The following is a 22,335-nucleotide window of genomic DNA, read 5'->3' as shown; positions in this document are numbered from 1 at the left end:
CAAGTCTTCAGAGAATACCAGACCAATCACAGATGGGTTTTACCCCGCGTAAAGTCAAAGCCGAGTGCCCTTTGAAGGTTAGTATACACAAATAAATCAAAATATCTCGATATCTAATTAGAGTACAGCGTCGTGTCAGAGTTCTTATTATAGCTTAATAATTATTCTTCGTAGATAAATGGAAATAAGTGACTAATTTTAATGCCAGTTGACAATACGATACTGTTTTGTGGAAGTAGATGCCACCATCGTCATACTGTTTGAGATGAAAAGCTACGACGACGGTCTTTGTTTTCGTATTTCTTATTAAAATGATGTTTTAAACGACGATTTCAATAGAAACACATGCGAAATTATCAGATGTTCTGCACCATTCCCCTACGTTGACACTTATGAGTGTGATTTACATTATTTTGATCTTAATTCGACGTTGCAAATCGAAGAATGTTATTTGACATGGCGTCGGTGTGGAATCCAGCCTTTTTAGGCCGATTCTTTTTTCATCATGAATTTCTTCACGGATTATCTTATTGTTAATGAATTTTCACAGGTTTTTATGCAATAAAATAACTGCAGTCATGTTATATGAAGCATTCATGAGCGTACACACAACCACGTAAAAGTTGTTCCTGCTCAACTGAACTGCACTTTGGTGCATTTCCTTGCTAACTGCTAGCTAGGCAAACTGACCACTTTCCCGCATTGAACGTCTGTAGCTGTGAGAGCGAGACAGTAGTCGTTGCACTGTGTGTTCTGTGTGTACTGAAGTGGACAACCACAACATTCCAGAAACGATGAAGAGATTCTCAGTAGGAATGATTGTCATCTATCATCTCTTAGGAGCAAGAGTAAGCTTTTTATAACTTACAAATTATACAATATTAAATATAATGTTTCTGCCCATGACTGCAGTGTGGTAGCTTAGTGAGAGCATAGACCAAATAGGATAAATGGTCTATGGTGAGAGTAAGACATTTTTGTCTGTTATATTCACAGTCACTTTGTATGATTCATACTGTTGGTGCTTCTGTCTGATCTTATATACGTAACTTTTTATAGTACTTACTAAACAGACTTTGACACTGACAGGATATATTTTGCTTGTTTTTGTGACAGATTTGGTCAGTCCGTATCTACTTTGTTAAATATCACTATCAGGTTCTGGGCCAAGTTCCAAGAATCTGAAATGTTTTCTGTGACAGCAAGACAGTATATTCCATTGCCTTTGACATAAAGCTTTGCGACTCCATACACACTTATAAATGTACCCGACTGCCAGTGCCAGTACACATGAATCTGTACCAAGCATAGAAGAGTACCAACTACCATATTACTATTATTATTAGTATGTTGTGTTTATATTTAATTTATTAGAAACTTTTAAACACAAGTGTGTCTGTTTTGTGACTATGTCCTTCTCTTGATATGGCTTAGAAAGTTAGACACTTTGTGCTGTCTTTTTTGTGTCAACTCTTGTGCAGGCATGCATGTTTATCCTTCTTCAAATATTTTGTCTGATTGGATTCAGTTTAGATAAGTACTTGAACTGAAGTTAGCTTGATGGTTGGTGGTACTACTACTAGTAGGTTGTGCAAAGATTTCTATAATTCATTGAAACAAGGGTGAGCTTTTGGTATCCATTTTTACATCAGCATTACCTAGCAAGTACTAGCATTACCTGTTATGTGAGGAAAAAGAATATGAATTTGTGATGATTATTGCTGTGCTAGATGCGATGTAACTGTAAAAAAGACAAGTAATAAGATTTAGGTGCTCAGCTATGCTGGTAGTGTTATGTACTACGTATGTATGACCTAAGGTATACTTATTTTGCTGAACCCAACAGACATGGCATATCGACCAGTTTCAGAAAAGTCTCAGTCAAAAGAAGCATTCCTTTCAAGAACAAGTATCGCATGAGGTTTTAACCTAAAATGTGAAGTTTGCTGTTTTTAATCTGTGGTTGTGATTACATTCTTGTAAAACGTTACTTGAAATTTAATAAGCTAGCTATTGTAATTGATCTGTTATGTATTGTGTGCTTAATTATCATTTTAATTTCTCTCTTGGCCTTAATTCTAAGATTAAGAATCCTATGTCAGAAAGGGGCCAAGGAATCGATGTTCTTACTCAGATAGTTTACCAAAGATACTGTGCTCTTGCTTGCGACCATGTCATGTCATGTTAAAATGTCTTATTAGTTCTGTGCTTTCTACTAATTCTAGTGTGTGCGATTGCAGTATTCTCAGGAGTTTGTTTTCATTCTTTCTCGTTAAGTAATTAACCTTAGATTGGAGTTTGAGGCTTTGCCCATTGTATTTATCCATGAGGTATGACTGCCAGTGTTCTGTCAGCCAGGATCTTGATATTTCAGCAGAATAAGACCATGAGATTACTGGTGTTTTACAGTATCAAGTGTAATCCTGTGTGCATAATCAGTGGGATGAATTTGTTAGTAGCTCTTTCATGGCTGTGTGTCACTGTCAGAGCCATACTCAATGACACAGTGTGGCAATTGCATAATATTGCAGTGCCCTGTGACATAAAACAACAGAGGAAAAAAAGCAGGACACTGAGAAGGAGCCAATCCCATTTAATATGTGCAGTCCAGATGACTGACACACACAGTGACGAGCACAGCTAGCAGTTAGAGCAACGTCAGCCGCCACAAGGGGTTTTCGTTGTTATGGAGGTCGCCATTTTCGTCCCATATTCATAATGCTGGCTTGCCTCACCTCACCTCCCCCCAACCCCCCTTCCTGCTCGCCCCTCCCCCCTCAACCCCCATCTTTCCAACTCACCTCTACCCTCGCCTACTCTGCCTACCTTCCCAGTTTTTTGCTGTTGTGGCGTGCTCCTGGGTTTTATCTGGGACGGCCACATTCCTTGTAGTGTAGTTATAAAAAAAACAGGGTACATGTTTGGGGATTGCTAACCGGATTTCTAGAAAATTCTACTGCGGTTTCTTTTCGTCCCACAGATATATTTGTTCCCGGGATCATGATTTCTTCTTAATGGGAGTTTTAAGAGCTGTATGATTTTAGGGCTTTATTTTTAGCCTGGTAGAGAAAGCTTCAAAAGAACTCTATCCCTTTCTTTACACTCGAGTTTTAGGTCGAGGAACATTCACACACACACACACACACACACCAGCCTGCAAGTGCAACCGTGAAGGACAGAAAATAAAAGGTACAATTATGTACACCTGTTACTAATACTTCTTTATTATCTTTATTGCCATGAACGAATCGTTTTCATTATGAAGTGCACATGTGGTTTGTTTCTATTCTGGCGTTGAAGTTGAACCGTATCAGTGTATGGAAAGTGAAATGCGAAACAGGAAGTCGCAGGCCCTGTCTCACCCAGAGCGGCATAGATGTTTCATAAATTATTATTACACTACCTCATTATTTCTATCTGATACACAATGACTGGCATTATTACTGATCACAGTTTTCAGTCTAGTTGGCCCAGAAGGTTTTGTTGCAAGGCAAGGAAAAAAAACAATTTAATAGAGAGAGACACTAAATACATGCTCTGATACAGAGAATTGGGCTGATAAAAAAGACAGTTTTAATAATAATATAATAATAAATGAGCATTTATATAGCGCAACATCATAACTTTACAATTATGCTCTTTGCGCAGTTATGCGGATTGTGCACTGTTGTTTGTGTGTTGTTGCTGTATGACTATAAATACGTGCGTGGGGAGAGGGGGGGGCTGCTAAAAGTGTGACATGTAAGGTCCCGGGTCAAGAGGGCATAAGCCTGTAGCGACAATCAATCATCTGATAAACAGGTCACTCGCCGCGCTCTGATGATAAGTGCATGAGAACTGGTTTGGAAGGTGTTTATGCCTTCTGCTTCATTGCTCTCTCTCTCTCTCTCTCTCTCTCTCTCTCTCTCTCTCTCTCTCTCTCAATCATCTGATAAACAGGTCACTCGCCGCGCTCTGATGATAAGTGCATGAGAACTGGTTTGGAAGGTGTTTATGCCTTCTGCCTCATTGCTCTCTCTCTCTCTCTCTCTCTCTCTCTCTCTCTCTCTCTTTCTCTCTCTCTCTCTCTCTCTCTCTCTCTCTCTCTCTCTCTCTCTCTCTCTCTCTCTCTCTCTCTCTCTCTCTCTCACATACACACACACATACACGCTGTGTTTTTCATGTGTGTGGGTTGTGTGTGTGGTTTTTGTTTTAAAGATTTTCAGTTTTTATCTGGTAGAAATGGAATGAGTTTCCTGGTATGTGTTACACACTCATGGCGGTTTATGTTCCCCGTCTTTGTTTCATATTTCATGGCAGGTTATGTTTCGACTTCGGCAACATCATAGCATAATTAACATCAGGTACATGTATGAATCTCATAATGAAGGACACATGTGTATACCTTACTGGCACAACTCAGCAAAGGGGAGCTGAAGTGCCAGTAGAAAGTGCAACCAACCCTCTTTATCAGTTTATAAGAAATTCAATCTAGGTGATAGAGAAAAAGCTAGAGTGCCCTTTATTACTTAAACATCAAAACATGTGTATACATGTGTGGTTCGTGCAGTGTTTACAGATGTCTTGCGAAAATAAAATCTGAGTGTTGATTTTGTTCCAGCTTGATGGACAGAGTTGCTAATTGGTTGTTGTTTTTTCTCCGTGTTCTTACATTGTATAAGGTCTCACCAAAGAGTGCTTATCTGACTGTTGATTTTAAACACTTGACTATCCTATTACAAATACATAGGTTTTCGCGGCGCTCACATTTTTCGCCAAAGAGGGCATTCTCATTTGACACTTTGAAGCACACACAAAAGCCGTGTAATTTGCATAACTTGTTATGAACAAGTTGATTTACAAGCTGATTTGTGTGTTTCACATTACAAACAAAACATCGTGTATTTTTGACCTAGTTCAAGTATGCTCATGTTTGCCATGTGTTCCCTGGGGACTAATTCCTGGTATTTTCATGTCTGTCTGGAGCTTTATTTGTAGAGGAAGAATATCAGAAGCCAAAGGGCTTGAACTCTTGGTGTTAGATCTTCTTTGGTGTGAAGTGTGTGTGATGAGAAAATGTGTCTTCGTTTTTCTCTGAGGTAGGTAGGACTGGAAGGCTTGCAACAGCAGTTTGGCATAATCCTGATTATACTGTATCATATCATATCAAGCATGAAATCAACTGACAAAGTCATAGTCCAGGGGCGTTGCGTCTCTCGGTGATGAAATGAGTTAGCAGTCAATTAGCAGGCCTTCATTAGCAGGAAGCCGAAGGATGATAATGACAGGAAACAGCAGATGCAGATGAGACCGGATAATGGACATGTGGACTCTTCTTTGTTTGGCCGTAAAGAGCCGTTCTTCTCCCTGTTGTTTGTTTATCATGCTTGTGTGCGTGCACACATAGTGTCGTAGTGGTTTTCAGTTTCACCGCCCAGAAATGTTTCCCCGTTTTCTTTTGCCTACTGCCGCTTTTGTTCACGTCACTGCATGTTGTAGCTAGCTGTGTCGGTATAACGTGTCACGGCTTATAATTCTGTCACTGTCAACACATGTGCTAATGCGGTTACGATCTGGGTTTCCAGTAAAAAGGGTTTTGGCGTTAGGGGGAAGAATTTACCCGATGCTCCCCAGCATGTCGTAAGAGGCGACTAACGTACGTTGCAAGCCCCTGGAGCAAATTTTTGATTAGTGCTTTTGTGAACAAGAAACAATTGACAAGTGGCTCTATCCCATCTCCCCCCTTTCCCCGTCGCGATATAACCTTCGTGGTTGAAAACGACGTTAAACACCAAATAAAGAAAGAAAGAAAGAAAGGTTTTGGCCCGCCCGCTTCTGTTCCCAAACTGAACTCATTCAACTCACGTAATTCGGAATAGCTGCCAACTGTTGCCACCAGATGGGTGTTATGAAAAGGCCATCAATGTTTCATCGGCAGGCTAAAACAGGCTTGCCTACCGTCTTTCTTTAAATCTCCGAACTTATACTCACTAAACAATGAACGAAAGCTGTTATATTCTGAATAAAGGAAAAATTCAGAAAGGCGGGGTGGGGGTAGTAAAGAGTTGTAATATATCTGAATTTAGGTCTCTCTCTCTCTCTCTCTCTCTCTCTCTCTCTCTCTCTCTCTCTCTCTCTCTCTCTCTCTCTCTCTCTCTCTCTCTCTCTCTCTCTCTCTCTCTCTTTGTGTAAGTGTGTGTCAGCACTTTGTTGATCGATGTAGCCATGTTTCCAGAACCCGTGCACAAACCAACGTCGCGGCTGTGTATATGTATCGGATATCATCAGTGCTTTTAAAATCCTCGTGTTTTTTTATCAACAAGGAAAAGTGACAAGCTGCGAGGCAGTCATCGTGTGATTCAGCAATCCACAATTTTCGAGAGACAGAAATTTGAGCTCATTAGCATTGTATGTCGCATTTGCATGAAAGTCGAGTAATTTTATTTACAATTTTTTTTAAAGTCCACGTTGGAGAGCAAGATCCAGTTTCACATTTAGACGTTAAGAATACCATCCCCAGCAGGCGGAGGCTTGGCAGCGTTGCAGGCTTAAAGTGAGTCAAAAATCGATACACGAACAGAGAGACGTACCGAGGAGGAAATCCGAGTACTGGCTGTGGTGAAGGAAAAGCTTCACTGGAGTCAAATGAAAGACTAGTGTAATTAGTACAGTGGGAAAAGAGTGCAATAAAAGGAGGTGGATAATTGGGGGAAAGGGGAGGGAGCGGGGGCAGGTGCAAGGCCGGTTACAGGTTAGGCAACATTAGTCTCTATCACCGTGGTCCAATCGATGACGACGCCATGACTCATTTCAATTTCTTGGCTCGGATTTTGTTTGTTTGTTTTCGCTTCCTCATGGCCACGCTGGCTTGTCAGAGCTGGTTGATCAACTTTTTAAACAATCTGGGATTGTCATTCCCGTGGACACAGGCTTTAAGTGTTGAGAAAAATATAGAAAATGTTGCTTCATCGTCACGGTTCTTTTTATATTCCTGATGATAGTTCATGTCATGAATAATGTAAACTTGCCACTTTCAGTGCTTCACGCAACTGACAACCTTGTGTGTATATGTGTCACCATGAGTGACATTGACAACATGCAAGCGGCACAGAGAACTGTGGTCGGCTGTGTGGTTCATGCACACTAATCTGGCTGAAATAACTATGGAAATAACGATGAACTAATGCGCGCAGAGTACATATCTCTCTCTCGTCGCGGTTTCCTTGACAACCAATGATGCACATAAATCATTCCTCTTTCAGCACACAACATCCGCGCTGAGAAAAGGTTTTTTTCTCCTCGTTTTTTTACTTAAAGTCAGGCTTACACATCTGTATTGTCATTCTGTCCTGTGGGAATTAATCTATCCCCAACTCCGTGTCATTTAGACTTTTCTGTCTTACATATGTTTTATTACTATTATAGTGTTTTAGGGCAAGGTTCTGAGAATTAATCCCGGAAGGTGTGATGACGTAACTTGAACGCGTCTAGACTTTGTTATTTCTGGAAAAGGGAAAATCATATTTATGATTTCCGTGTCCAGATGTTGTATTCATGTAACAGTTAATTCAGGAGAAAATAATGGAAATTGCATGAAGTACCCTAGTAGTAGTAAAAATGTTACGGCCACATTACTGCCCTGCATTTTTAGCTGTTTCCGTTGTCTTGTTTACTCCACCAGTGCAATTTATTTAAACCGGCTGTGTTGAAGGGACTCTGAAACACTCGTTCTCTTTCTTTTGACACTTTTTTTGGGAAAAGATGTAGTGTTGATTGTGTCCTGGTGAACACACACGCTGTATTCTCTGGTATGTGTTTCTTAAAAACTATGAGAATTAAAGAAGCTTCAATGCTGTTTCAGGACTCAACGTTTCAATCGTCTGAGCATGGCTAAAATGACAGTGAGATGGTTCCACTTATTGAGCTCGTTAAAGGTTTTCCTTCTATTACTGATAACTAATGACTCACTACGTCCTCACGCACATGTCTCAAAACCTGTTGGGGACATTAACCGGTAACACAGATTATGGTTTCTGTCAAAAAGCCAAGCAAAATGCTGTTTTGAGCAATTCCGAAACGTGTTGGTGAGGAGGGCCTTTTTAACTTTGTTACGTCAGGCTTTTGCTAGAGAAGGAAATGACCTAGACGTTATGAAGTTTCAGACAAAAGTTTGAGTGAACGCATTGTTATGAGTTCTTGTGCTGGTAAATCTGTTGTAACAACATTTGAAAGGTCTGGGAATGGGTAGATGATGTTTACAGATCGGTTTATAGCCAGCCGCGCTTTCCCCTGCTTTTTCAAAAACACTTCCATTGTCAGTGGTTTAGCCCGAACCCCCCCCCCCCCCCCCCCCCCACCCCTCGGCTCCAGAAATTGAAAAGTGCGGGAAGGTACGTGAGTGCCCATGTGACACTTATATTGTTGCTGTATCGTTTCCCCGTATTTCCCTTTTTTTCAACAACCATGAGATAGTTTGAAAGAGAGGGTATACCATTTATACTGAAAGTAGTATGGGGGGGGGGGGGGGGGGAATTTGGTAAGTAGGTAGATTACCCAGGCATGGGAATTGTCCGCCGAAAGGCAAATTTCCGCCGAATTATTTTTTTTGTTCCGCCGAAAAAGCAAAAGTGTCCGCCAAAAAAATAAATGGGGGAGGCAAAAATGGTTCCGAAAACTGAATTTAATGGCAAACTTGGAGCTCAGATGACACCAAATTGCACAATTTGGGTTCTTTGGAGAACAATTTTTCCGGGGGAGCATGCCCCCGGACCAGGCTAGGCGCATCGCGCGGTCGACTTTGATATTACTTACACATTTTCAGCCTTTTTTACTTTTCCCAATTCCCATGCCTGATTACCGTACATGACATTTTCATCGGTGAAGCCCTGTGATTAAATTAAGTGGATCTCAGCATTTGGTTGAAAGGGAAAATTCAAAGTCCAAAATTTCCGAGAACCCGGTGTTGTTTTTGTTATTCTAGCTTCACGGGTCTATTTATGTCGTAAGTATAATTTATGTCGTAAGTATTGATTGAGGCGTCTTGTGTAAGAGGCTACACACGACTCCGCGCGTGTATGTGTGTGTGTGTGTTGCTTTCTTCTTTTTACGTTTCAAGACTAATGATCTGGTTCGAAAAGATGACGGTGGCAAATGTTTACGTTGTACACCTTCTGCGTGTAATGTGTGACTTTCAGTTATTTTCAGATCTGCCTAGGGTGTTTTAATCCACTTTATGCAGGAGTGGTTTTTGTTTTGCGATGCTTTTTTTCTGGGAAGGATTTTATCGATCTGTGCTGGGTGCGAGTGAAGCGCAGCGTTTGAACTTACTTACTTACTTACTGCCTTTCACGCCTGGTGGCGTGTAGGGCAGCGACAAAGGAGCGTTTGAACTGCGTGATGTAAATTCTCATCAGTCAGCTTGTCAAGGGAGTTAAGTAACCCCACCCCAACACACACACACACACACACAAAGTACAATTATCTCTCTCTCTCTCTCTCTCTCTCTCTCTCTCTCTCTCTCTCTCTCTCTCTCTCTCTCTCTCTCTCTTCCCGCAGTGCCCGCAGTGGGGCACTGCGGTTATGAAATTAAAGGCCCCTCCTGTTTTTGGAACCGCAGGAGCTTTCTAGTTTGCTGTTAGGTAGATTTTTGGTTCCTCTTTCCTGTCATGCTCTCTTTTTCTTCATGAATTCTTTTCTTTTTTCTGCCTTCTTGCTCATTCACCTGTATTTTTTCCAAAAATCTCTTCTCTTGCCGCTTGTCTCGCGATTCATGTATAGTTTAATCTGTTAGTGTTCTGATGTAAGTCCAGCAGTAGATAGGTTAAGCCTATTTTAACATACTGGAAACTGGTAATCTTCCAGTAGGTATTAATTTAGTTTTACTAAAGCCTGCTGGGACACAAGTAATGGGTTAGTGCATTTGTAAACAGGAATCGCTTGACAAGTGGCCCCCTTCATCCCCCCTTCCTCGTCCTGATATGGCTCTGCGTAGTCGGCTGGACGTTAAGCAACAAATAAACAAACAAACAAACAAACTCTCTCTCTCTCTCTCTCTCTCACACACACACACACACACACACACACACACACACCTTCTATCTCTCTCTCTCACTCGCTCTGTTGATTTGTATATTTGATAACCAAGGCAAATTGCGCTGGTAAAGCTATCAATGATAATAATTTAATGGTTCGGCTATTTCGGTTTATGAATGTGAGCATCCAAGCAAATGTGTGTGTACCTGAGTGGGCTTGCCTGAGGCTTTGTGATAATAAGTTCGATGTTTTGCATCCCCCGTCAGTCGTTAGAGTAAATGTTCTGTTGTGACTCTTTTAGCATCAAGTTCTTGTGCAGAACAGCCATCAGGTTGATGTCCTGACCTGGCTCTGTCTTTATATTGCGTTCATTCATCAGCCTTACAGAAGTGCTGTATTTTTGGAATGCCTTTCTTTCTTTCTGTAAGTTCTCTCAATCCTGCTCCCCGCGCCTCACACCTATGTCTCTCTTCTTCAATCGTTCAGTCTTTCTTGTCTTTAGTAGTCAATTTATCCACTTGACTATATTCACAACACGGACTTATCACTCCTCTTCGCATGTTTTTATACCTACGTATTTTCAAATACTCTGCAACACATGTAACCCAAATACAACATGTGCCCGTACACTACCGCTTTTTTTTTATGAAAACACTGCTTCGGCCATGTTGATTTTAATCAACCAATTTTCTTATTTCTTCTCTGGTTTGGGTCGGTGTTTTGCAGTTAGGGCTATGAAAAGACGTCAGCATGGGACATATTTTTCGTTCTTATGCAGATGATGTGGTTTTCATTGCCATTGGAATTGAAAGCTGGAGTTTCTTTCTTTCGCATGGTTAAGAGGGGGAGTTTGTTTCATGAGAATCAAAAGCTGGAGCCCACATCCACCCTACCCCCCCCCCCCCCCCCCTCCCTCCCCCACCTCTTCTTTCTTTTGAGCAGCAGTCGTGTTTGATCCCGCAGTACATGCGTGTTTTTGCAAGGAGGTCGCTTGGCACAGTGCTGTCGCCGTACGAATCGATCGTCCAGCTGCTTCGCTCAGTAAATAAGCGACGTTGTTGTTCAGGTCACAGAGCTGGTGGTGGCACGCTAACACACCATGGCACCTGTGTTACGCGGTCCTGCCCTTTCCGCCTTTCTTTCTCCTTCCCTTCGCCCTCGCTCTCTCATGCACACGTCAGGCAGTTGGCAACGAAAAGAATGCATTCATGGACTGTGGCCTTTTTTCTCATTTTTTGGTCTCAGTCGCTTTCCGGTTTGAACAGTTTCTGCTGTGGGGAACAGTAGTTACAGTCTGAGTGCTGTTCTGTTTGTAATGAAGCGTCTTGATAAAGATAGGCCTTGGTGTCTGTCTGTCTTTTAATCAGTGAAATTGTAGTGAACTCACTTTTTTGTTGTTGAGAATCAGTCAATCATAGATAACATTACGACAATGAGACACCGTTAGTTTACACAGGCGGGTCTCTCCAAGCTTTTCAGAACAACCCAAATAGTGTTCTAAGGTAGTCTGTACAAATTCTTCATGCAAACTGTGCCCATATTCTAAATTATTGCCAGGGTGGTCGTGGTTAAAAAACCCGTCTCGTAATCATTGAGAACTGAAAAGCTAAGTGATGGCGAATGACTGCTTGCAGAAGCATGGCGAGAGCAGTAAAAGATATGTATTGTGTAGGTCATCTTTCAGAAGAAGCAGGGCCGGACTAGGCTAAGAGGAGGGGGGGGGGGGGGGAGTTGCCAGTGGTGGTCCAGGGGGAACATTGTGGGGGTCAGGGGGCAAAGCCCCCTGAAGCTGATGGGTAGGTCATATTCTGAGATAGGAAAGTCCTTGCATGAAACGGCATAAAATAAACAATAATAAAAATGTTTCAAAAATAAGTGAGGTACATGTTTAGGCTTGGGGGGGTGCGCAACCCCCATAACCAACCCCCCCCCCCCCCCCCCCCCCCCTCGGCAGTCCGGCCCTGAGAAGCTTTCGTTTCAGTACAGAACTTATCTTGCTTGATTTCAGTTTTGTTCTCAGTCTTTCACGAGTGTTAGTAGTAAAATATGAATTCGCACAGAGCTCCGGAACTGAGGGGCATTGATAGCATGTCAGACGTGTTGCGCAATACACATATTATATATATATATATAGAACAGCTTTTTGTGTTGATTTGAAAGGGTTTTTTGTTGCTTGCCAAGCACTGTGAAAATGCTTGTGCAGGGCGGCAAGCTTAGTTTTTTGTGTTGTCTGTGTTGTTTGACTTTGCCCAGTGCCGTTGTCGACCGGCCCCTGCGTTGCCGCCGTGTTTTCTCGCATCGCCAGCGGGTTTATTGTGGGATTCGTCCTTGACCTTGCCACGCTGTTATTCCTGAGTCACGCGAGGGAGAGATAGAGGGGGCGAGCGAAGTAGAGCGAGAGAGAGGAAATTCTGGAACGCTGCTATCTGCTTGCATACAACATGTATGCACACACTACTTACTCAACAACCGCCATTTCTAGACCTCGTGTGATCTGTCTGTATCTTTGAAAAACGTATGCGTTTAATGATATGCGGGGAAAGGAAGATGAATCTCTCTCTCTCTCTGGCTCTCTCCAGCTCTCTAGCTCTCTCTCTCTCTCTCTCTCTCTCTCTCTTACATATTTTGAACCGCCACTTCTCCGTTCTTTCTCATGTAGATTCTGCTTTGGAAGTGAAACGTGAAATGCGATTACATGCAGGTCTTTTCTGGGAGTTAGTCAAGGTGGTCGGTGAACGCTTCATAAAACCTGAGTACTCTTGAATGTAGGATGTAGAACAAAGAGATGCCAGGAATGTTTCCAGGTACGGAGGTCTTCCACAATTTAATATCGAAAAAGATAACAGATATAATATACTTACTGTATGTTTGAGTCGACACCTTCCACTAAACAGTGATAAACATCTCTCTCTCTCTCTCTCTCTCTCTCTCTCTCTCTCTCTCTCTCTCTCTCTCATGTGGAATTGATTTTGATACCACATGACGCCATTGTACCGAGGGTTTTTGTGCCTACAAGACAGAAGGCTACATGTTTTGGCGAGGTTTTTTTTTCACGCAACATCACATTTTTTTTTTAACTGCTTCCCGTTTTTACATTAGCAAAAACAAGTGTAGTTTGTAACTTACGAAACCAAGTTTGTTTGTTTGTTTGCTTAACGCCCAGCCGACCACGAAGGGCCATATCAGGGCGGTCGAAACCAAGTGAATGAGTCCCGACGTGAGTTGGATTGTTAGCAACGTCATGCGACCCTGTGAATCCTTGAAAAATCGACACACACTGCACTAATGCGTAACCATATATACCCCTGTTTGTTTGAATACAGGTCAATGTCACCACTTTGTTGCATGTTTAAGTTTATCTAGCCTCAGTTTTAGGCCTGCACGAAGATATTTCATAGGTCAGATTTTTTTTTAAATCGCTGGATCACACGGTTTAGACCCTGTGCTTTGTGTGTGACGTGACCCGGGACGCACTGGTGGAGTTAGGGGTGGGGGGGGGGGGGGGGGGGGGGGGGGGGGGGGCATACGGGAGGTTAAAGATTTCGTTCGTTATTCCAACCGGCAAACACGTGTTGTAATCTCAGATGTACAAACTTACTGCTAGTACCTCTTTAAAGAACTAGGAAGCAGAACACATGTACCTCATCTTTTGGGTTTTTGTAAGTACCCCAGAAAACAAAATACGTTGCATTATGCCTCTTCTCACGAGAGAGCAGATATGATACATGGCGTATTTTTCAGTTTTTGCCTCGCGACTGAAGCGTGCTTGATTCGGTTATTCTGACGAATTTGACGGGCAAAAGTTTAAGTCTGCTTGCTGAATGTAAGAGAAGAGGCATGGCCAAACTCAAGGGTTTCTTCTCTGTGTTATTTTCTCCATCAAGTACAAAAAGTGCAGTAGATGTGGTGTACACTCAAATCAATGACTGCTCAAACGCTGTTACAACCAAAACAGTCTTCTTCTTCTTCTTCTTAGTGATAGGTAGCCAACATCAGCATGGTGATGAATAGAGCGTTACATAGGCTTGTCATTCCCGCTTCCAGAAAAAGACAGAAACAACGTGACGAACGCTAACAAGACATACAAGGCATTGAAGCAAAAGAGTTGACAGTGACACTGTATTTATTTTCTCCCTTCTTTGTGTGATTTCAGCAGTGCGAGAGACTGGCGAAAATGACCACCTCTGTAATGATGGATGCCTGAAACGGCAGACCGCCACTATCTTAGTAACCGACCTCGGAGACATCTCACACCATCATCTTCTTCGTCGACCGTTCTTCTTTCGTTTCTTCCTCAAAGATCTTTGCCTTCCTTCTGTTCGTCGTATGGTGTGTGTGTACACCGCAGCCAGCACGCTGTTGTGGTGTCGTGTTTCACTTGGCAGAAAGGAGTATGTGATCAGCGGTGCCGGAGAAAGGTGACAGAGGATTAATGCCGTGCCCGTGTGCCGTCTAATAATAATCATCTACTGCTTTTACTGTGTTTGAACCACCACTACCACAACCTCTACTCTACTACCGTGCTTCAGCCACGCTGTGCCACGCGCTTCCAGTTTGTGTGTCTGTGTGACTGTGACACACAACTTGACTCCTTGTTCTTGTCTTTTCTGCGAGGTTGTTTACCTTCTGTTTCAAGTGAGTATACATTGTATGTGTGAAACTGAAAGCATATATGGGTGAGGGGTGAGGAGGGGTTGTGGGTTTTGTGTGTGTGTGTGTGTGTGTTTCACTAAGGGTTCTTGGTATTTGTGTTTAAGACTATGAGATTCAGAGTAAAACGTTGGGTAATTTCAGTGTGCAATATGATTTGTAAAAGGGCATTTGTTGTTCTGTTCATGGTTAAATGTTATTGGAAGTCTGAAGTAATCTTTGGTTAAGTATTGAACTGTGCCTGTGGCACGGTGCTGAAGATGCTGTTTAAATACATTTGTCAGTGTCAGCTTGTGTATTAATGGGGACTGCATTTTTAAACACTTTGATTTTGGAATTGGAGAACCACAGTGATTCTCTGTGTATGTCTGTGTGCACGTTTGTGTGTGTGTGTGTGGTATGACAAAGACTGTTATGGCTTCCTGTTGGAATAAATCACTTGTCAACAAACACTTGGTTTTATAACCTGTTTCAAGTTTAGGCCTTGTCCTCAATAAGAGTACTAGTAGTATTCTGTTCACACCATTTAATTGTTCACAAACTTCCCTTTTAAGTGGCCATTAGAACATCTCTCTCTCTCTCTCTCTCTCTCTCTCTCTCTCTCTCTCTCTCTCTCTCTCTCTCTCTCTCTCTCTCTCTCTCTCTCTCTCTCTCTCTCTGTCTAGAGCTCTCTCTAGAGCTCTCTCTCTCTCTCTCTCCAATAAGCAACACCATACTCAGAATGTTTTTGTCCATGTATACACAAGTGTATTTGAACCATTTCATCACGCACATCCGAAGATATTTACAGACGGGTTTGGAATGTGTTGCATTGCTACCGTCAGTTAGCTGTACACAGCATGAGGAATGAAGGGTGCATGCGTACCGCAGTGAATTGAGTACGGTATGGTGTGTTGAAAATAACACCCAGGCCGCCATTTTGACCCACAAAGGGTCTTGGGCTGTGTGAAGGCAGGGATCAACAGCTTGCATGCCTTGTTACTGTTACTGTTAGTTCCTCTCTCTCTCTCTCTCTCTCTCTCTCTCTCTCTCTCTCTCTCTCTCTCTCTCTCTCTCTCTCTCTCTCTCACACACACACACACACACATGTATACAATGCAATGGGCTCACGCTGAGCGCGTCTCTATCTCTCGCTCTCTCTCTCTCTCTCTCTCTCGTTCTCTCTCTCGTTCTCTCTCTCGTCTCCCCCCCCCCCCCACCCCCTCTCTCTACAATTACACATACACACATGACATACATCACACTCTCTACTTCGCTCTCTCCCTCTGTGTCTTTCTCTCTCTACTTCTATAGATCTCCCACACACACACACACACACACACACACACAATGGTCTCTTTCTGAGCTCACGCTCTGTATTCAGCTCTCTTTCTCTCTTTATTTCATATCTAGTGTCTAAATAAAGCTGTATGAAGATGGTTGGAAAACTTTAAAGGGTCATTTATTAAATGTGTAATAGGCGCTTGTTTTTTGTTCGTTTTTTGCAACACAGATTTCAGAACAGGTATAATTTCAGCAGATAACATGTCCTCAGTCATGTCATGGTGAGTCATAGTTTTAATGTCATTGTCAGAGGAACTTGTAATTGTGAAGTGATGCATTGTTGTTTTAATTTTAAACTCATAAACAACAACCAATTTCAGTATCAGCCCTGTTTGCCACAATTAGGAATTTGACTTGTAGGTTGTAGTTGTTCATCTTCCAGAACATAATTTAAATTATTTTACAATTTTATTTTTGAGTCACTTGAGAAAAAGTGACTCTATGTAATCGGTCAGTGTTAGTCTGTCCGGCCGGCCGGCCGGCCGTCCGTAGACACCACCTTAACGTTGGACTTTTCTCGGAAACTATCAAAGCGATCGGGCTCATATTTTGTTTAGTCGTGACCTCCAATGACCTCTACACTTTAACGATGGTTTCGTTGACCTTTGACCTTTTTCAAGGTCACAGGTCAGCGTCAAAGGAAAAATTAGACATTTTATATCTTTGACAAAGTTCATCGGATGTGATTGAAACTTTGTAGGATTATTCTTTACATCAAAGTATTTACATCTGTAGCCTTTTACGAACGTTATCAGAAAAACAAGGGAGATAACTAGCCTTTTCTGTTCGGCAACACACAACTTAACGTTGGGCTTTTCTCGGAAACTATAAAAGTGACCGGGCTCAAATTTTATGTGAACGTGACTCATTGTGTTGTGAATAGCAATTTCTTCCTGTCCATCTGATGCCTCATATAATATTCAGAACTGCGAAAGTGACTCGATCGAGCGTTTGCTCTTCTTGTTAAACTTATTTTGATACTTGAACTTGAAGACATAGGTCTTTTTTTTCTCAGTCTAATCTGCTTATGTTAACCATCATTTGTTATGCCGGCCGCTGTTATGGGAATTCCTTTATCACAAACTATGAGTTGTTTTTTCCCATCTGCTTTTGTGTGTGTGCCACTTGGTTTATAAATTATGTGTGTTACCCAGTGTTAGTGTTACTGTGTGTGTGTTGCTTCTCAAGTGAATGAAAAATTGGACACACTTTATCTTTTGCATTTAAGCTTCTTCTTCTGCTTTCGCATTTAAGCAAAGCAGTGGGCGGCTTCCCAGCCTGCCGCACCCAACCTGCCGCATCCCAGCCTGCCGCACCCCAACCTGCCGCACCCCACCCTGCCGCATCCCACCCTGCCGCACCCCACCCTGCCGCACCCCAACCTGCCGCATCCCACCCTGCCGCACCCCAACCTGCCGTATCCCACCCTGCCGCTCCCCAACCTGCCGCACCCCAACCTGCCGCATCCCACCCGGCCGCACCCCAACCTGCCGCATCCCACCCTGCCGCACCCCAACCTGCCGCATCCCACCCTGCCGCACTCCAACCTGCCGCACCCCAACCTGCCGCATCCCACCCTGCCGCACCCCAACTGCCGTATCCCACCCTGCCGCACCCCAACCTGACGCATCCCACCCTGCCGTCGATTTTAGTGTGTCTGACAGCCTGCCTCCCCTTTCCTTGTAAGGTGACACACTGTCACAGTTGCCTGACCACTCTATTGTCTCTTCGCCCTCCATCCTGCCACCCCTGTACTTGCTGAGTGACACACAGTGTCTCCCCCCCCCCCCCCTCCACCCAACCCCCCCCCCCCCCCCATTTCTTTGATGGGGGCCACTCTCCACCCCACACCCACTCACCCTCTTTGTCCAATTTGTCGGTGATGATGATGTTTACGTTAGCAGTGAGGTGACTAAAGACAGAGAGGCCTATAGTCCCCAGGGTGGACATTGGTGACTGAATTGTTTACCCCCCTCACCCCTACACGCCACAACCCTTCCCGCCATAACCCCCCATTTGAGCCTGCTCTTCCCTCAAGATGTTGACGAGGACATGCACATTAGGATGTTGACGGCCCACAATCTTGTTTAGTTTGCTGTGCCAAGATTCGAGGCGATTGTTTGTTCTTATGTCAGTGTCGTGGACGTTCCACATCGCAGGGGGTTATTCACCAGACAGCCAGGTAGACTGGTAATATAGAGCCAAGCTCATCACTTCAGGAATTTCTCTGCAGACTGTTGCATCTTTCAGTGCCATGAAAACGGTTCGCACCGTTATCACAGGCAAGAATGCAATTGCCATGAGCATCCTTACAAACTTTTTGACGTGATGATTTTCCCGGTACAGGACTCTCAGGCCAGACTCTTGTACACTCTTCCAGATCGCCTGAGTGTGGTGAAAATAGCATCCTCTATGTTTCGTTCCCGGAAATTGGTTCCGAATGGCTGGAAGAAAGCCCGATTCGAAATCGGAAATGATTTGTTTGGGGTTTAGTGACACGTCGGTCTCTGCAAGCTTCTCTTTCAGAAGTCCAAAGACGGTGTGCTACGTTTGTCTCCTTTTGTCTTTCAGGAGGCAGTACGCCAACGTCAGAAAATGATCTCTGAAGAGGCCATGGATGGTGAACAACTGCGTAAACAGTGATGGGGCACTTTTAAAGGTTCCGTCCATGAACAGAACATCCATTTCAGACATGAGCTTGACGTTCTCACCAGTAGTCAAAACTATCGTACTTTCATCCTGGTAGAAGACGAAAGGCTGTCCAGATAAAGTGGTTCCAAGGTCACCGGTCAAATCTATTGCATCAATCGTCTTTGGAATTGGGGGCATGTGTGACGTCTAGCCCGATGCACGCACGCACACACACACACACACACACACACACACACACACACACACACACACACACACACACACACACACATATACACACTAAAATCGACATCGCGGCAGGGTGGGATACGGCAGGTTGGGTGCGGCAGGGTGGGATGCGGCAGGGTGGGATACGGCAGGTTGGGGTGTGGCAGGGTGGGATGCGGCAGGTTGGGGTGCGGCAGGTTGGGATGCGGCAGGCTGGGATGCGGCAGGTTGGGGTGCGGCAGGCTGGGATGCGGCAGGTTGGGTGCGGCAGGGTGAGATACGGCAGGCTGGGAAGCGGCAGGTTGGGATGACACCAAGCAGTGTACATTTTGTCATTTGCTTTCCTACGTATCTGAGACTGAGAGTATTAAAAACGTTTTAAAAACTAGACACAGCATTTATGGCATATGAGATTTCATTGAGTGTCACTCCGTGTAAAAACACTTCATCCATCACTCAGCGTTTTCTGTACACAGAAAGCCACGTAGATAATGTATGGTTATGGGAGAGAGTGACATGCATGTTAGTTGTTACATGATTTGAATTTCAAATCACGGGAGAGGAGGAATGAGATGGGGTTGAGAAGGGAGGTTGATAAAACTGGGACAAGTAACAATTAAGGCAGTCCCGTGGGATACGAAGGGAGGGGTAGCATTACAGGTTTGACTGAGCGTCCCGCATTTTATAACCGCGACAAAACGCATGAAATGGCACAGACGCCATGCTGTTCTTCATTCCATTGAGCTATGTACAGTTACTATTCTTTCTGGTCTGTCGAACAAGGGACTAAGCCAGCCGTAACCCGTTCTGCAACTTGCATTGTTTGCCTCGGCCAGGTTAGAGAGAGAGACTTCCTGTACTACACTTCTTACGGGTGTCCAATGTCAGTATCTTAGTACAGGCTACCAGGCTTATGTATATTAAGGAGTTATTGGACTATTACGCTGCAGTACCGAACTAGTGTAACAACTTACGCAGCCCACAGAGAGGAGATTGCGGTTAAACAAGGATCAAGTCCAGTGCAAATTTGCTCTCAGTTTATTATTACTCTAGTTCACGACTGAATTTGTCTGCAGAGACAGAAACTAAAACTAAATATGGCAGCGCTGAAAGTCAGACAAAGGGTGTACTCGCCTTTGGCTAGTGAATCTGAAAATTTACTGGCCAGAGAGCAAACTTTACTAGCCAAACCAACAAAAAATGTCAGCAACTTTACTCGCGAGTAGATGAACATTTCTACTCGCCAGTTACATATATTTCTAGTTCTACTCGCCATAGCGAGTAAAACACTCTCCTGCATGGATTACGTTAGAATGATTTAAGTCTAACTTGGTGCTGTGTTGTTTAACATTAGTATCTGACAGTTTTTCTAAACCATATATTTAACAACAGCAGTGGAACACTGTTCAGGGAGACCTTAGGCAATACAGCCCTTCGGAGTTTCGAGTGCGCATGCGCGGCTAGTCACATTTTTGGCGGCAGGGGGTGCTCCGTTGTACCAAACACACTCGAGATCCATTACGAGGGAAAACTTGAACGCAATCGGCAATGTACCTCTTCTGAAGACCTCGTGTTTGGTACAATTTGCAATCCCAGCATGCAATGCACGGATTTTCTCGCGACGCGAGATTTGCTCTCGCCTGAGACTCCGAAAGGGTGTATTGAGATGAACCGTTTAAGTTCCCCGGTGATATGAATTTTGCGTCTTAGCAAGCACAACAATCAACACTTACATTGTTTATAAACCTGTTCTGTGCAATATGTACCAGAAATTGCTCTTTCAACCTTAGCTTCAGTTTCCAAAGCAGAACCATCCTTTCACCCAGAGGGATTTTTCATCTTTTGCTGTTTATAACAAACATTTCCAGTCAGTGAAGTACTAAAGAGACCAGTGAGAAGCGTTGATACTGATGGCTTGTTTGTATACATTTTAGAACGTTCTGTTAGTCTGGTAAAAAATATACCACAGTACTAGTGTAAATTGTAATATATATGAGAACTCATGGCTAGTTTGTTACTGGTTTTTCTCATGAACTGATGAAGTGATCTGTGTGAAAGTGAAACTCTCCCTAACTCATTTCATGTTCACCCCAGCTGCTTGTTTGCTCTGTGTTTTCTGCAGGTTAAATCTTAATAAAGAACAACACAGTGAAGAACTTCTGTGGAATCAAATTTGAACTCCATGCATTTCATGACTCATGACATTCACTAGTTGGTTTCACAAGCTCTTTGTGTTTTACCAATACACACATGTATACATTGTTCACGAACTATGGCCATGATTTACACTTTACAAATAAGTGTCAGTAGGGGAGGCAGTCCTGCCCCTTCAATCAATTCATCAAAAACAATTTACACTTTGTGACAGTTTAAATTATGTTGAGTATCTTTAGCTCAACATAGTTCCTACTTTGAGTCAAAACCCTTGTGTTGTTTGTTAATAATACTCTGTCTGGTCAGTCAGGCATGGATGAATAAAGTCTGTAACAAACCTAATGCTGCAAGCCTTGTTTGTTTGGACTGACAAAACAAGCAAACAAACAAAAACCAGAATCAGTAATTCAGTAACCCAGCAAGAGTTTGACACTGACAGAACATGTATACATACATGTATGTAGGCTCTGGTTATATGTTAAATTGGTATCCTTGCTGCTTCCATATGTTGCATTGGTCACTCATTTATTGTTGTTGCTCTGTTTCAACTGATGTTATACTTATAGGTCTAGTGATTTCACAAAGTCTGTTCTTGCTCAGTGGCTGGTTCAGCTTTACGGACTTCCCAAATCAGGAGCAGTAACAAACCTAATAATCTACCTTAACAGTACAACAGTATTAACACCCCCAGGAAACCAGCAGACCAGTGGAGTTCAAACCTGGATCAGAGGTTTCGTCTAGCCAGGATTAATCATTGGTCATGATACAAATTACAATGACGGCTGACGGTCTCAGGACCAGTTTATTTGCGATAGATAATGAACAGGTAACAAGCAGCTCAATTTCAACATGATGTCTGTGACCTGCTGCTTGTTTTTGTGTGTGAGAGAAGTCTGCCACCGTTTCAGTGTTAACTATTAGTATTATGATTATGATGATAAATTATCTTCTACAAGTCAAACACAAACTTTCTGTCTTTCTCTCTCTCTCTCTCTCTCTCTCTCTCTCTCTCTCTCTCTCTCTCTCTCTCTCTCTCTCTCTCTCTCTCTCTCTCTCTCTCCCCCCCCCCCTACCCCCAGGGCTGGATGTAAAAAGGCAGATCCCTGCTTAATCTATTACCCTCCTTAAATAATAAATAAAGAATTCTCTCTCTCTCTCTCTCTCTCTCTCTCTCTCTCTCTCTCTCTCTCTCTCTCTCTCTCTCTCTCTCTCTCTCTCTCTCTCTCTAGTTTCCAGTTTTATTACTCAGTCTTTCGGTTGATCAGCTGCCTCTTGCAGAATAATTGCGAAAATCTGTCTGTTTTATTACTGACAGTGTTACTGCTTATCAGTTGATTT

General features: G+C 43.2%; 1 long non-coding RNA gene across 2 annotated transcripts in view; it reads left to right on the top strand.

Moving 5' to 3' along the window:
- The first annotated feature begins 35 nt into the window (after window positions 1-35).
- The window catches only part of LOC138973220 (uncharacterized), a 36,299-nt gene continuing 13,999 nt past the window's right edge, over window positions 36-22,335 (top strand). The window contains exons 1-2 of one of the 2 annotated variants that reach the window (XR_011457927.1): window positions 36-77; window positions 14,165-14,646. This is a non-coding gene — a long non-coding RNA (uncharacterized lncRNA). Of the gene's footprint in view, window positions 78-520; window positions 849-14,164; window positions 14,647-22,335 lie in introns of those variants that run through there. The other variant, XR_011457930.1, reaches the window with a different exon arrangement.

Source organism: Littorina saxatilis, linkage group LG1 (assembly GCF_037325665.1).
Source record: "Littorina saxatilis isolate snail1 linkage group LG1, US_GU_Lsax_2.0, whole genome shotgun sequence".
Lineage (NCBI taxonomy): Eukaryota > Metazoa > Mollusca > Gastropoda > Littorinimorpha > Littorinidae > Littorina > Littorina saxatilis.
Note: the sequence above shows the minus strand (reverse complement) of the source record. Positions and strands in the feature narration are given on the sequence as shown.